The following is a 13473-nucleotide window of genomic DNA, read 5'->3' on the forward strand; positions in this document are numbered from 1 at the left end:
GGCACACCTGAAAATTACGGTCAGTCAGTGGAGACTCACTGTGGAAGTCTGTTACAAGGACACTCTGCCCCAGACCCATGTAAATGTGGACACCATCTTACGTAAATGATGACACACTATCAGCAGCATTCTGTTAAATACATCCTGAGAGATTCCTGGCAAATACTAAATAATTTCCTTGGGAGAAGTCTCTAAAAACTGACACACTTATTGGTGATTCCTTGTAAACTATCCCAGATTACATGAGAACACTTTTTTTTAAAATACTGACACGTGCACAATGATCCCCTGTAAATACTGACCATCCCACTGAACTCAAGTAAATATCAGACTCACCCTGGACTGGCTGTAAATGCAGACAGATTTCCCCGGAGACCCACTGTAGATACTGTTGTATTCCTTCTGGAACACCCAGTAATTATTGACACATTCCCCTTGGATTCCCTGCAGCTCCTGATATACTGCCCACAGACCTCTGAAAATTCTCACACTTCATGCATGAATTCCCTGTCAACATTACTCTCCCGTAAATACTGAAACATTCCCAGTCAGATTCCCAGGAATTGTTAACGCACGCCCGATGGATTTGTTGGAAAAAGTGATGCACTGCCCTGCGATTTCCTATAAAAATCTGTCACCCTTCTTAGGAATGCCCTTTAAATACTGATACCCTCCCCAGAAACACCCAGTAAATGCTGAAAATCCTCCTCGGGACACACTGTAAATACAGGCGCATCCCCTCTGGAACCCCTGTAAATATTAACACACTCATCCTGGATTCCCTGTGGATACTGCTGTTAGAGATACGCAGCCACATGGCTCAGAACCAGATCCTTCAGTCCAACCAGTCCCTGCCGACCATAAACCCAAACTGAACTGGGGCCGAGCCCAGGAAGGTGGGACATGTCCCTCCGAATATTTCTTATTCATCCACTTACCCAACTGCCTTTTAAATGCTGTAACTGTACCCGCACCTAGTATTTCCTCTGGAAGTCCATTCCGTACCTGAACCCTGTGTAACCAAAAATAAAATTCTATGCATTTTTAATTAAAATCTTTCTTCCCTCATCTGATAAGTATAACCCAGCCTTAAAATCCCCACCCTATTGAATTGAAATCTGCCATTCACCTCATCGATACCGCTCAGGATTTTTAAACCTCTGTCAAGTTACCCCTCAATCTCCTCTGCACGGGATCCCTCAAAATGCTGTAACGATTCCCTGCAAATACTGACACACTCCCCAGGGATACAGTATTAATATTGGCATTCTCAAGTAAATAATGACAAAGTCCCCCTGGCCCCACTATAAATATTGAATGAATATCCCAGACACACTGCCAATACTGTCACACTCCCCAAGGACACTTTAAATACTGTTCAGTCACTGCAGTGAGGACAAACTCGCCAGAAAATCCCTGGGGTACTGAGATAGTTCCGAGTGATCATTCTGTAAATAGCACTCCACACAATCACTGGAAAAATTCGAAAGATACTGACTCATTAACCACAGGCTCACTGTGAATACTCACACACTCACTGGAAAACCTGCACAACTACTGATGCATGCAGGACCCAGTAACAATCACCAATAGTGAAACATTCCAACGAACTGTGTGTTTTTGGGCAGAATCCTGGACTTCCAAGCTTTTCAAAGAGACAGTTGAACTGAGTCTGTGAGAAATACACAACACAATCATCATGCCTGGGAGCAGAGACTGAGTGTGGGATTATTAAGATAACATGCGTGGAGCTGGATGAACACAGCAGGCCATGCAGCATCAGAGGAGCAGGGAAAGCTGACATTTCGGGCCAGGACCCTTCTTCGGAAAATTATTGTTCAGCCTGGACTCCCATTTTGCACCTCCTCTCTGAAAGGAGGATTGACTGAAACCAACAGACCCCGATCCAAGAGATAGCAGGAAATGATCCAAGACAGCTTTTACAGCTCGGGCTATGCAGCACAGACAGTCGGAGCCTACAGAGACACCAGACATTCAAATCTATTCATTCAGCAGAATGAAAACTACAGATCTGGTGTGAAGATAATGGGACTCTCGGTCAGTATAACTGCCAGCCCCGATCTCATGGGAAGAGGAATCTGAACAAGAAGCTTCCGAACACGGGTCTTTCTGAACCGAAAACACCAACAGCAAGAACCTGATCCAGACCATCCAAACCAGACACAAACAAACACGATCAATCGCTGATTTCACCGAAGACACGAGTCCTCAGTCACAACCTGAGTTGAAAACCCGCTCACAAATCGAAAGGTGAGGAGAAACGGCTACTCACCAAAACATGCCTTAGCACATCAGCTAACACAACCCAAACTTAAAAACCCACACAGTCCAAAGTCTTCATCCAGGCTCCAGGTATGGTGATCCAGAATACCATTGGGACTTCAAAACCACACTCTGGGATGGGAGCATAAACCCCGAGACCCCAAATTTCGACATCGGTAGCAGTTCACTGGGACCCTATTGGGAGGAATTCAGGCAGACATTGTCAATGTTTGTTTTTTGTGTGTCAGTAAATAATGTCTCATAGTGGTAATCTGTATTCATAGTGTATGGTATTAACTTCATAGAATTTACTGAGGTACCCATTTCTTAAACTATAATTAATGCACCTAAATAAAGAGAGATTCCTTTGCCCTTAAATACCTGTCTAAAGTCTCCTCATTCACATCCCCATAAGTCCGTCCTGTGTTCAGAATCACAGGTCTGGGAGCCACTGAAACATCAGCCAAGTAACTGCAAACCAGAATCCTCTAATACCCCAAAGGCACTGTTCAAATACTCACACACTCCCTGGGGACCCTCAATAAATGCTGACACCTTCCCCCAGGCGCACCCCTCCCCATAAACACTGACACCTTCCGCCAGGCACCCCCTGCAAAAGAATTTCAGAGACTGGGTCAGATTTACATTATTTAGCACCTGGAGCCTGACTTGCAGTTTAACAATATTGTTTGTCCTGAAGAAGAGTTACATCAGACCTGAAACTTGAACTCTGGTTCTCTCTTTCCCTTTTTTTGCCAGATCGGCTCCGTTTCTGCAGCATTTTATGTTTTGTTTCAATTTTCCAGCATCCACTGTTCATTTTAGTGACATCATTGTTGACTTCTTAGCACTCATCCAGTTTTTGCAACATTTTTTGATCCCCTGAGCATCGCAAACATTGCAAACCTTTTTCTGGAATATAGTCAGCGATTCAGTTCTTGAGGTGGAAATGATCACAGATTCACAGGTATCTGAGTGAAGACATTTCTGCTTATCTCAGTCAATCAGGCTGCTCTACCGCTCTGAAACTGATCCATTATGCTACATTCCTATCAGCAAAGATAGCTGCCAACATTTAGCCTGTCAATGTCTTTGGTAATAACATACAGTTCAAACAGAATACCTCCTTATTCACATGCAATATAGGATATCTAAATCTAGCCAACTTAAAAAGACCCTATACAGACAACAAATAAAATGGATGTCCATCTACAAAATACCTTGCAAGAACTGTGACAAACACTACATTGGACAAACTGGCAGGAAGCTAGCCACCAGGATACATGAACATCAATTAGCCACAAAACGACATGACCCACTGTCACTCGTATCCTTACGTACAGATAAGAAAGGACACCACTTTGATTGGGACAACACATCCATCCTAGGACAAGCCAAACAGAGACATGCACGAGAATTCCTAGAAGCATGGCATTCCAACCAGAATTCCATCAACAAACACATGGACTTGGAGCCAATCTACCATCCCCTGAGAAAAAGAACAGGAAATGACATCACCAACCCAAGGAAACCTAACCAGATAAATAGAAAGCGGGACATAACACCAGCGCTTCGTCAGAGGCTCACTGATGATGTTACCTAGAATGGTGACGAAACGTCTGAAAACTAACCTTCCAGCTCAGCGAGCAAACTCACATCCAGAACCTCAACCTGAGCTACAAATCTTCTCAAAACTCGCTAGCCAACTTAGTCGCACCTCATTATAATCCCCAGTTCCCAGAATAAATCTGTTGCCCCTGTGTTACAATCACTCGTATGCTAATGTGTGCTTCCTTAAGTGAGGAAAACAAATCTGCACACATTTCTGTATCTCTGGCTTCAGAAGGTTCCACAAAGTGCATTGATAGAAATCGCACTGCAATGAACACATCCTTTTTCCAGGTGCTCAAATAACTTCATGCGTAATTTGCAGGCAAAAGAAATCTGTGTTGCAGGGAGCATAATCCCACTAATGACAGGCTGTTGCACACAGCAACACGACCCTCTCACAAATAGAAGCCATCGTCTTATGTTTTAAAATTAAAATATTAAGCAGAGAAAATGTCATCTAAAAAAAAACTCACTCCTTGTCCCTTTATTAAAAGAATTTGCTAATAAGATAATGCTAAAAATATGTACAATGCAATGAGACAGGGGTAAGTTAGTGGGCCGAACTGTTGAAACTGGCTCATAATGACACTGAGACTCGACACAGTGAAGCAATAGATATACCGAATCATTGACAAAAATAGCTCAGAAACAAAGGAGTGAATTCTCATAAAACTGACAAGCAAGATGTACCATCAGACTGACAGAGATCGGAATTGTTCAGAAAATAACTTATCAGGTACACTGATTGATGGTGCATGCTAGAAACCATTCTGAGTGAAATAACTTCAGTATCTACCAATTATTCGCTAAGAATTGAATCTCTGCTTCACGTAAGAAGAACAGGTGTATAGTTTACTGGCCGCCTGATTTGCAGACAAAGGAAACCTGATCCCAGGACTCTCAGGGACATTACACTGTTTGTGACAGTCCATCACACAAAACAAGACCCTCTTACACGGAGAACAGAACAGATTATAGTTAAACAGACATGCATCCCAACATGAAAATCTGCCACTAATTCTGATGTCATCTGCAAACCTACCTCCGAGGTTCACATCCAAATCATTTGTGTAAATCACAAAAAAGTGTCCTTTTGTCCCCTACTGTCCGTCTAAGGTTTATCTTTGATCTGCACGCTGCTTGTTTGAACATGAACGTGTAACTACTAATATTTAGACTTTTCAACTGTCAGATATAACTATGGAATCTTTCTCAATTCATTGATCATTTGGCTTCTATGTATATCTCAAGCTACTTTGAGCTATGTATGTATAATTAGTTCCTGGGGGGGAATATCTCTTGTGTATTCTGTTGAATAAACACATTTACAACCTGTAAGTTCCTTGTTCCAATTATCTGAGCAAAATGTAAATATTTTTATCCAATTGCAGTAATTATCTTTTTAGTGGCCAATTCACAATCACAATTAATTTTTAATTATTCCTAGTATAGAACACCTTGTAAACCAAATTATTTTTCTCAGAGCCAATGTTATATATCTAACAGTTTACAGTGCAGTCATCCAACTGTATGTCCAATTATTGGATTGGTCCATTATAACAGTAAAACTAAAATTAAAGTTTATTTTTTACTGCCATCATTTCGTTACTGTATTCTTGAATTATAACAAACAGCGTAATATTTAACAAGCATGAAACAAGATTGAATTTTCAATACAAGAATCAATGCAAACAATCATATTGCTTATCTCATGAATTGCAGTTAGTACCTAATGGTTCTATGCTGTTATCACATTAATATCACTTCAATAATCAGTCTACTTTCCAGCTCTACAGAGAAAATCAAAGTTATTATTAAGTGAAGTTTAAAAAGTCACACTTTGTTCTTTTGTAGTCTAATAATCACCGAATATGTTTCATTATCAAATCCATGAATTAGAGTAAATATATTTCACTGTACAGTTTAATAGGCTCCATGAATATCAAATCATTGTCTCAAGACCCCTCTTTAATATTTCTCCTTCAACAACAGTAAATCAGTCAGTTATCATCTGTGTGGATCCTAATCATGTAAGTATGTTTAATATTTACTACACTTTAGGGAGACAGCAAACCCCAGAATCGCTCTTGGCAGTACAAAAAGAAATAAGAGTGAGAAGGGAGTTGTGCTGAATTCAGTGGGCAACTGATAGACCTAGCCCGCACCTGGGAGGGGTTAAGTGACACAGCAGAACATCATGGTGGAAAAGTGGAGCTCGAGGGGAGGCATGTACCCAAGGCGACCAAACTGGGTTCGGAATGGATCGTATCTAGGGATGGTGATAAAAGAGGCCCAGAGGTGTGGTTGTTACAAATTGTACTGGATTGCAGAAAGAGACTGATTACAAAGATAATCAGGAAGGGTTATGACCTGGATGCTCCAAAACCAGAGCAGAAACCCTGGTCGAATAGACAAAAAAATGCAAACATGAGACTGCAGCTGTAACTCTGACAGCCTCCATCAGAAATATGGCCAAAGAGAATGGGAATAAGCAAAGGTGGTGACTCTCACACGAGGGCATGATGATAGTTATAGTAGGGGAGGCACCTGGTGAACTCATCTACTCAAAAGGCAGTGAGGACGATGTTACTGACTCAAACAGGTCGGATGACAAAACACCCACTTATGGGCAGAGGGACAATTATGGGCGGGATGACCCGGAAGTATGAGAAGGCAGTGCCTATCGCACCATTATGGATCAAAGTTAAAGCTTGGACAGACAACAGGGGACAATAGGATGTTGTTTTTTTAAAATCATTGATATAAATGATTTGCACGTGAATATAGGAGATAGGTTTGTAGATGACATCAAAAGTAGTGGTGTAGAGGACAGTGAAGAAGGATACCTTGAGAGTACAACAGGACCTTTACCACATGGGCCAATGAGCTGAGGAGTGGCAGATGGAGGTTAATTTAGATTAATGAGAGTTGTTGCATTTTAGGAAGGCAAATCAGTGCAGAAGTTATGGACTTAATGGTAAGGCCCTAGGAGTGTTACCGCACAAAGAGATCTTGGAGTGCAAGCTCATCGTTTCTTGAAAGTGGAGTTGCAGGAAGACAAGGTAGTGAAGGTGGCATTTGGTACGTTTGCCTTTATTGGTCAGTACCTTGAATCTAGGAGCTAGTGTGTCATGTTGCAGACATACTGGACAATGGTCAGGCCACTTTAAGAACACTGCATTCAATTCTGATCCCTCTGTTACAGGAAGGATGTTGTGAAACTTGAAAGGGTTCAGAAAATATTTACAAGGATGTTGCCGTGATTGGTGGGCTAGATCTGAAGGGAGAAGCTGAATAGGTTGGGGATATTTTCCCTGGAATGTTGTAGGCTAGCGGGGAGTGGGCGGGGCTGCTTAGAGAGGCTTAGTCAGTCATGACAGCCATGGATTGGGTGAATAGTCAAGACCTTTTTTCCAGGGTTGGGAGTCCAAAACTGGAGGGAATTGGTTTAAGGTGAGAGGGAATAGGTTTAAGTAGAGAGGGAAAGATTTAAAAGGGATCTCAGGGACGACATTGTCATGCAGATGAAAGTGCACGTATGTAATGAGCTGCGAGAAGAAGTGGTAGATGCTAGTACAATTACAACATTTAAAAGTCATTCGGATGGGCTTATGAATGGGAAGGTTTTAAAGTGATATGGGCCAAATGTTGGCAAATGGGACGAGATGAATTTAGGATCTTTGCTTGGCATGGATGACTTGAACTGAAGGGTCTCTTTCCACGCTACACATCTCTATGACTCTGTGACAATTGACAGAAACTAAACCAACATACCCGTACAGATTTGACCCTCACCACCCAACCACTGAAATTAAACGTGGAGGAGGAGGAACCGAGGAAGCTAGATGAAGTGAACCTTTTCGGATGCAGATTGGGAACGTGACGTGTGAAAATGAGATAAGGACAATTCTGCGGGTTGATCTTTGAAAACAATGGGGAGCACCTAACGCTGTAGAAACCCGAACTATGACGGGGGACCCTCGGGCCAGGACAGGGGCAGGAGGAAAAAGACAGGCTGCATCTCCAGAGTAGCTACACTGCAGGGAGACTGGGGCAGTCAGGCAATCTGGGGAGTTACATCTGGGACCCACTCTCAAACAGGGAATATGGGTTATTATCTATCGACCCTGTAAAAGATCAAGGGCCCTCTCAGTCCACCACATAAACAGTACCCCATCAAAGCTGGGGCTGAGGAGGCAGTAATTGTGACCATGAACAACTGGCAAAAGTAGGTAACAGTCAGACTGACAGCATCCCAAACTAATTCACTGAAGCCTTATGACTCAAACAGCCTCCCTATTGATTATACCTCCCAAAACACATCTGTCACTGAAGAGTATCCTACAGTAGCAAAATCCACACTGTACTTAAATCGCAACAGGATACTGTCTCATTCCAGGTCCGTACCTGTGGACCTGGAATCCCAGAATAAGCTGTTGTTTACTCTGAGGAAAACAGTATACATGGTCGCAGTTGTTTCAGCAATTCCACAATAGTCCAGCCAAATTCCACCGATGTATGGCTCATGGAATTAGCAAAATTGATCTTATCAAGACCTCAACACCTCAGTCGGTCAGAAAGAACATATCCAGATCTTCAGAGTATTGAGTCACATCAGCCAGGTAGGGCTTAAAATTAAACCACGGAAAGTGCAGTTGGGACGACAGGGAGTGATGTGTCTGGGATATCAGTCAGGTAGGGGCACAGGATAGTCCCAGAGGAATAAAAGAGTGCGATTTTAAACTACCCAGTCTCACACCATGAAAGGAGTAAGACAAACTTGAGGATTGTTTAATTATTGGAGGAATAATGTGAAAATTTTTCAGAACTGCTAAAAGCTCTGAGATCAGCCAGGAGCCAGAGAGTCAACATATACACAGACAGTCCTTAAGTCTTTGGTATAGTTCATGACCACACACTGGCCTGGGCTCAGCGAGGATACGTCAACTGGTCTGGGTGCCACACACAGCACGAAGAACAGATTAAGTAGTTGATGGAAACAGCTAATTTTGTGACTGAAGCAGCAGTGATGAAGATTAGAGCTCACAGGAAAGGAGAAAACCCACAACAACAGGGCAATGAGCACGTGGGTCAGGCAGCTAAAATACTAAATGAGACAGTATAGATATTTGAGGAAGTGGCTGTAGTTACTGGAGGAAGAGAAGAAAGTTGGAAGACATTTCAAGAAACAGCCCCACAACACGAGAAACGTGAATCTGAAAAGGGTGGGGCAACGAGAGGGCAAGATGGAATCAGGAAGACATAGGATCAGATAGTGCCACCACATACCATCGGCTGTCCTATACTGGGTGGGATAAAATGCAAAATCGGATGGCTCGTTGCTGGTGGTGACCTGGAATGGGGAGTGATATAATAAAATGTTAACAAAGACATGTAGTCTGCACACACACAGTCAGGGAAAACAATCAAGATTCAATGCAGACAGCAGCCATAATCCAGAGGGCTCTTGGGAACAATTGCAGATGGATTCAATGGGCCCCTCCCCCAGAAAAAATAAATGCTGAAAGGTCTAAACATACAGAAAGAGAAAAGTAGATGCAGGGGTAAGCTATATGGCCCTTTGAGCCTGCACAACCATTCAATAGAATCATGACTGATTGTGTAATCTCAGTAACCCATTTCTGCTATCTCTCCATTCTCCTTCCTCCCTTTAGCCACAAGGTAAACGACCAGCTCCCTTTCGAATATATCAAATTAATTGGCCCCAACAGCTTTCTGTGGGAGAGAATTCCACGGGTTCACACTCTGGGTGAAGAAATTCTTCCTCATCTCAGTCCTGAATGTTTTATTCTTAGACTGTGACCCACAGTTTGAGATTTCCTCATCATCTGGATGATTCTTCCTGCAACTAGCCCACCCAGTCTCATCAGGATTTTATGTTTCTATGTCATCCCCCTTCATTCTACTAAATTCCAATGAGTACTTGCCCAGTCAATCCGGTCTCTAACCCAGTTGATCCAGTCTTTCCATAGATCATAGATTATAGAATCCCTACATTCGGGATGGGTCATTCAGCCCACCAAGTCCACAATGACCCTTTGAAGAGGGACCCAGTCTACCCTATGCCTATAACCCACAATTACCATGGTTAACCGATTGAGCCTGTACATCCCTGCACACCATCAGTAATTTAGCATGGCCGCTTCACCTTAGATTTACTGGGTGGGTGGAAGCATTCCCCTGCAGATTCTGGAAAAGGGTCACATATACAGGGAAAGTAGTTAAACAGTATGTGTGCTGTTAGGTACCGAACAGAGATTCCATCTCCCATACCAGTTCCAAAGTTCAGGTCGAACAAATTAACGGAACACTGAAAACTGGTCTCAGACCCTGACAGAGACAAGGCAAGGATGTTTCAGAGGACACCTCACCATTCTAATGAAACTGAAGTTATCCCCAGCAAAGCGACTGAGGCTGACCCCTTTTGAATTCATGACTAGACAGGCTATGCAGCTGCGGGAGAACATGGAAGGAAACGACCAGAAATGTGCAAAGGAAACAATAGGGCGAAACAATTTGAGAACTGGCAAAGCAGCTGCATGAGCTGAGATAGGAAGTTGTAGATGGACAGAGAATCAGAGATTGGGAAAGGGGGCATAGCAACATCCGACCTGGCATTCCTAATCCAGGAGATCAGGTCCTGGTGAAAATATTATCCCATCATGTGGCACTGTGACCATGATGGGTCAGACCCTACTCAGTGATTATTACAGTGAGATATGCACTCTTGTAGATATTAAAGCAAGGGCCAAAGTGGAAGCAGTGGTCCCAATTGAAGTTATACAAAGACCAAACACGATCATTAACCCTTACGGCAAGTTGTGTTGGGTTCCTGTTCTTTACAGGCTTATCAGTAAACTGTAAATGGTTACCTCCATCACCCACTTTGGGAATTATTCATGGATTCTTAAAGCAACTGAACCAGAGGAAGGGAAGTTTGATTGCATATAAGACAATGAAATGGGAAGGTTACATTGTGAATCGTGTGCAGGGCGTGACTCTCGGAGCGATAGTGATGGAAATGTGTTTTGTGGCAGTATGGAAAGGGAAGTGGTGAAGCTGGCTATGGCAGGCATGCAGCGAACTGAAATAAGAATGCAAGTGAATTGATTAATATGGACCCCAATAAGTATTACATATAATCAAGCCTGAATTATGGGATTAGGACAAAGACCAGTAAGGTTTGTGTGTGGACAAAGTGGAATGGCAATATGAGTCCAGAGTATTTATGTTACCTGCAGACTGCATGCTCATTTATTGCTTTGGATTTAGTGTAGGTATGAGCCTGAAAGGGGAAGAATTGAAATTGTTCGTAATTGGTTTAAACAGGCTGCATGGTGGCACACTTTACATAGGGTCTAAGGATTCTCACCATGTGTTACCAATGTCACCATTACAAGTGAAAATGTGGCCATGAGCCCAAGCCCGGAGACTGTAACTTTCACCTCTGAACCGAAACATTGTGAAGGCCAGCAGGATCTCTGGTCTGGGTCAGTCGCGGAACATACAGGAAAAAGTGTGACTGTTGTCACAGGATATAAGCTTGAGCATGTAGGTTTTGACCTGACAGGAAGTACAAGTGCTCGAGTGGTGTTCCACTGCCACGGAACTATTGTCTTCCAAGCTCTTACGATTACAGCTGGGTAGGAGGGGGTTTAAATCTGAGAAAGGTCTGCAGACTTTCAAAGAAAGAATCATTGGAAATAGAAAGAGCAGGTGATAGTGACAGTAAACACATTAGATGGAGAGCTACAATAGATGAGCAGTTTCAGAGTCTGCAGAAGGCACATAGAATTGCAGGCAGAGGTTATCAAGATCAGGCTAAAACAGGTCAGCTCGACAGAAAGACTTCCCGCGTTATATTAGATGCCATTGAAATTTTGAAGCCTCTGTAAAACATGGCCAATTCACTCTGACCGACTGGCTCACACGTCTAAGGAAGGACATATCATGCAGACATGCACAACCTACAGCGGCTGGCTGTTGACAATGATCAGTACTAATCTGATGAAATTGGACGTGCACCAAATCCCCAGATGGGTGACTAATAAGCAATTGTGAGAATGAGTAGAAGGGAACATATTCCTGGGACACTTGGGAGTTTAACCCTTGCCAGCTGATTACTGGGTACTGAGAACATTGATGAGGAGGGATATTGTATAAGGGTCATGTTACACATCCCCAAAATTGGGGACAATCATAATGTACTCCCTAAAGAAGGTCCACAATATTAGGAGATACCATGAAGGGACTTGGATATCACGAAAAGACACACCCACTCACGTGGTTATCATAATAAAACAAAAAAGGGAATTGACTTAATGAGGTGTCACCGAGGAGGCGATCACTGATCACGTCCGAATGAAATGACCAGACAAAGATTTACAGCTTGTGGTTTTGTAAGTTATAGCAACTGTACACAACCTATTACTTACTGGTGAACAACTGGTCCTTCTTGCAGTACAGGATAATAAAATGTGAGGCTGGATGAACACAGCAGGCCAAGCAGCATCTTGCAGTACACCCTGGTCTGATCAATGTATTATCTAGCGATGGCAGCCAGCTATTAAAGGAAGGATCAAAGCCACGCGAAGTCAATATTGCTATCAGCACCCAACAAAGAACATTACCATCAGTGGACAGACCGGCCCTGAGCCGGTAAGACAGGCAGTGATTCATCTGACCAACCAGCAACATGAAGTGGATTGAGAACCATTACAGTCCATGGCAATGGAATTACCACCGATTCTACATGTGAATGCAGTTTGGGGAAAGATTGTGGAAGGAGCTGAAGAAGTTAATCAGTGGTCTGAACATACAAAGGAGGTTTAAACTCCTGCAGCTCAAGTGGACTGGGAATTAAAAACAACAAAACTGGATAAATCAGACTAAGGACTGGGAACTGATTACCCAAATACACACCCTGGATCCAGATCATATCCCATGTAATAGGAAGAATACAATTCAATGTTTTGATTGTGTTGTGTTCATAACACTAGTGTGTAAGAACAATGATGTACCAAAGGGCTACAGCATAGGGAAATTTGGGAACTGAAGGGTTTCCCCATTAGGTATAACACCAGAGAGAGTGAGTATATCCCATAAGTTACATAGGCCTGCTTAGTGTTTAAGTCAAGTGCTTAGGGAGCGAGTTGCTGGAGTGGCCAATGATTAAAGTTGACGTAAAATGGCTTTTTGGGGATGTTAGCTGACCTAAAATGGTCAAAAGGAACTTCCAGATGTGCATCACAGATTTTCACAGCCAGACTTATACCCCCCATACAGAGATATTGGATAAGATTCTCTGTAATTTCTGTCAACAGGTAGTTCTAAACATGTAAGCGTTTTAGTTAGGGACATTTTTGAAAAGCCAAGTTAAGCCACAGTCTCAAGTTTGTTATTTAGTAAAATTGAAAAAGAGAAGTCCAATACCACAGTATTCTGAGCTTTTCAGTTAATTGTAAATTAGAAAGGCAAACAACAAACTGTTGTCAAAGAGTTAGCTAAGTTTCTTGAGTAAATGTTTGTAGGCACTGAAATGAGGCCAATTTCATTACA

At 42.6% G+C, this 13473-nt stretch overlaps 1 protein-coding gene and 1 long non-coding RNA gene across 6 annotated transcripts in view; one reads left to right on the forward strand and one right to left on the reverse strand.

Moving 5' to 3' along the window:
• The window catches only part of LOC125455386 (coiled-coil domain-containing protein 32), a 36360-nt gene extending 30920 nt beyond the window's left edge, over positions 1-5440 (forward strand). For 3 of the 5 annotated variants that reach the window (XM_059649398.1, XM_059649394.1, XM_059649397.1), the window contains one exon: positions 1629-2846. The gene's annotated coding sequence lies outside the window, so the exon portion shown is untranslated. Of the gene's footprint in view, positions 1-1628; positions 2847-3626 lie in introns of those variants that run through there. The other 2 variants (XM_059649395.1, XM_059649396.1) reach the window with 2 other exon arrangements.
• Positions 1-13473, reverse strand: part of LOC125455388 (uncharacterized) — a 38144-nt gene that overhangs the window by 9694 nt on the left and 14977 nt on the right. Inside the window, exon 2 of the long non-coding RNA XR_009446268.1 lies at positions 2294-2478. This is a non-coding gene — a long non-coding RNA (uncharacterized LOC125455388). The remainder of the gene's footprint in view (positions 1-2293; positions 2479-13473) is intronic.

This window comes from Stegostoma tigrinum, chromosome 10 (assembly GCF_030684315.1).
Source record: "Stegostoma tigrinum isolate sSteTig4 chromosome 10, sSteTig4.hap1, whole genome shotgun sequence".
Taxonomy (NCBI): Eukaryota; Metazoa; Chordata; class Chondrichthyes; order Orectolobiformes; family Stegostomatidae; genus Stegostoma; species Stegostoma tigrinum.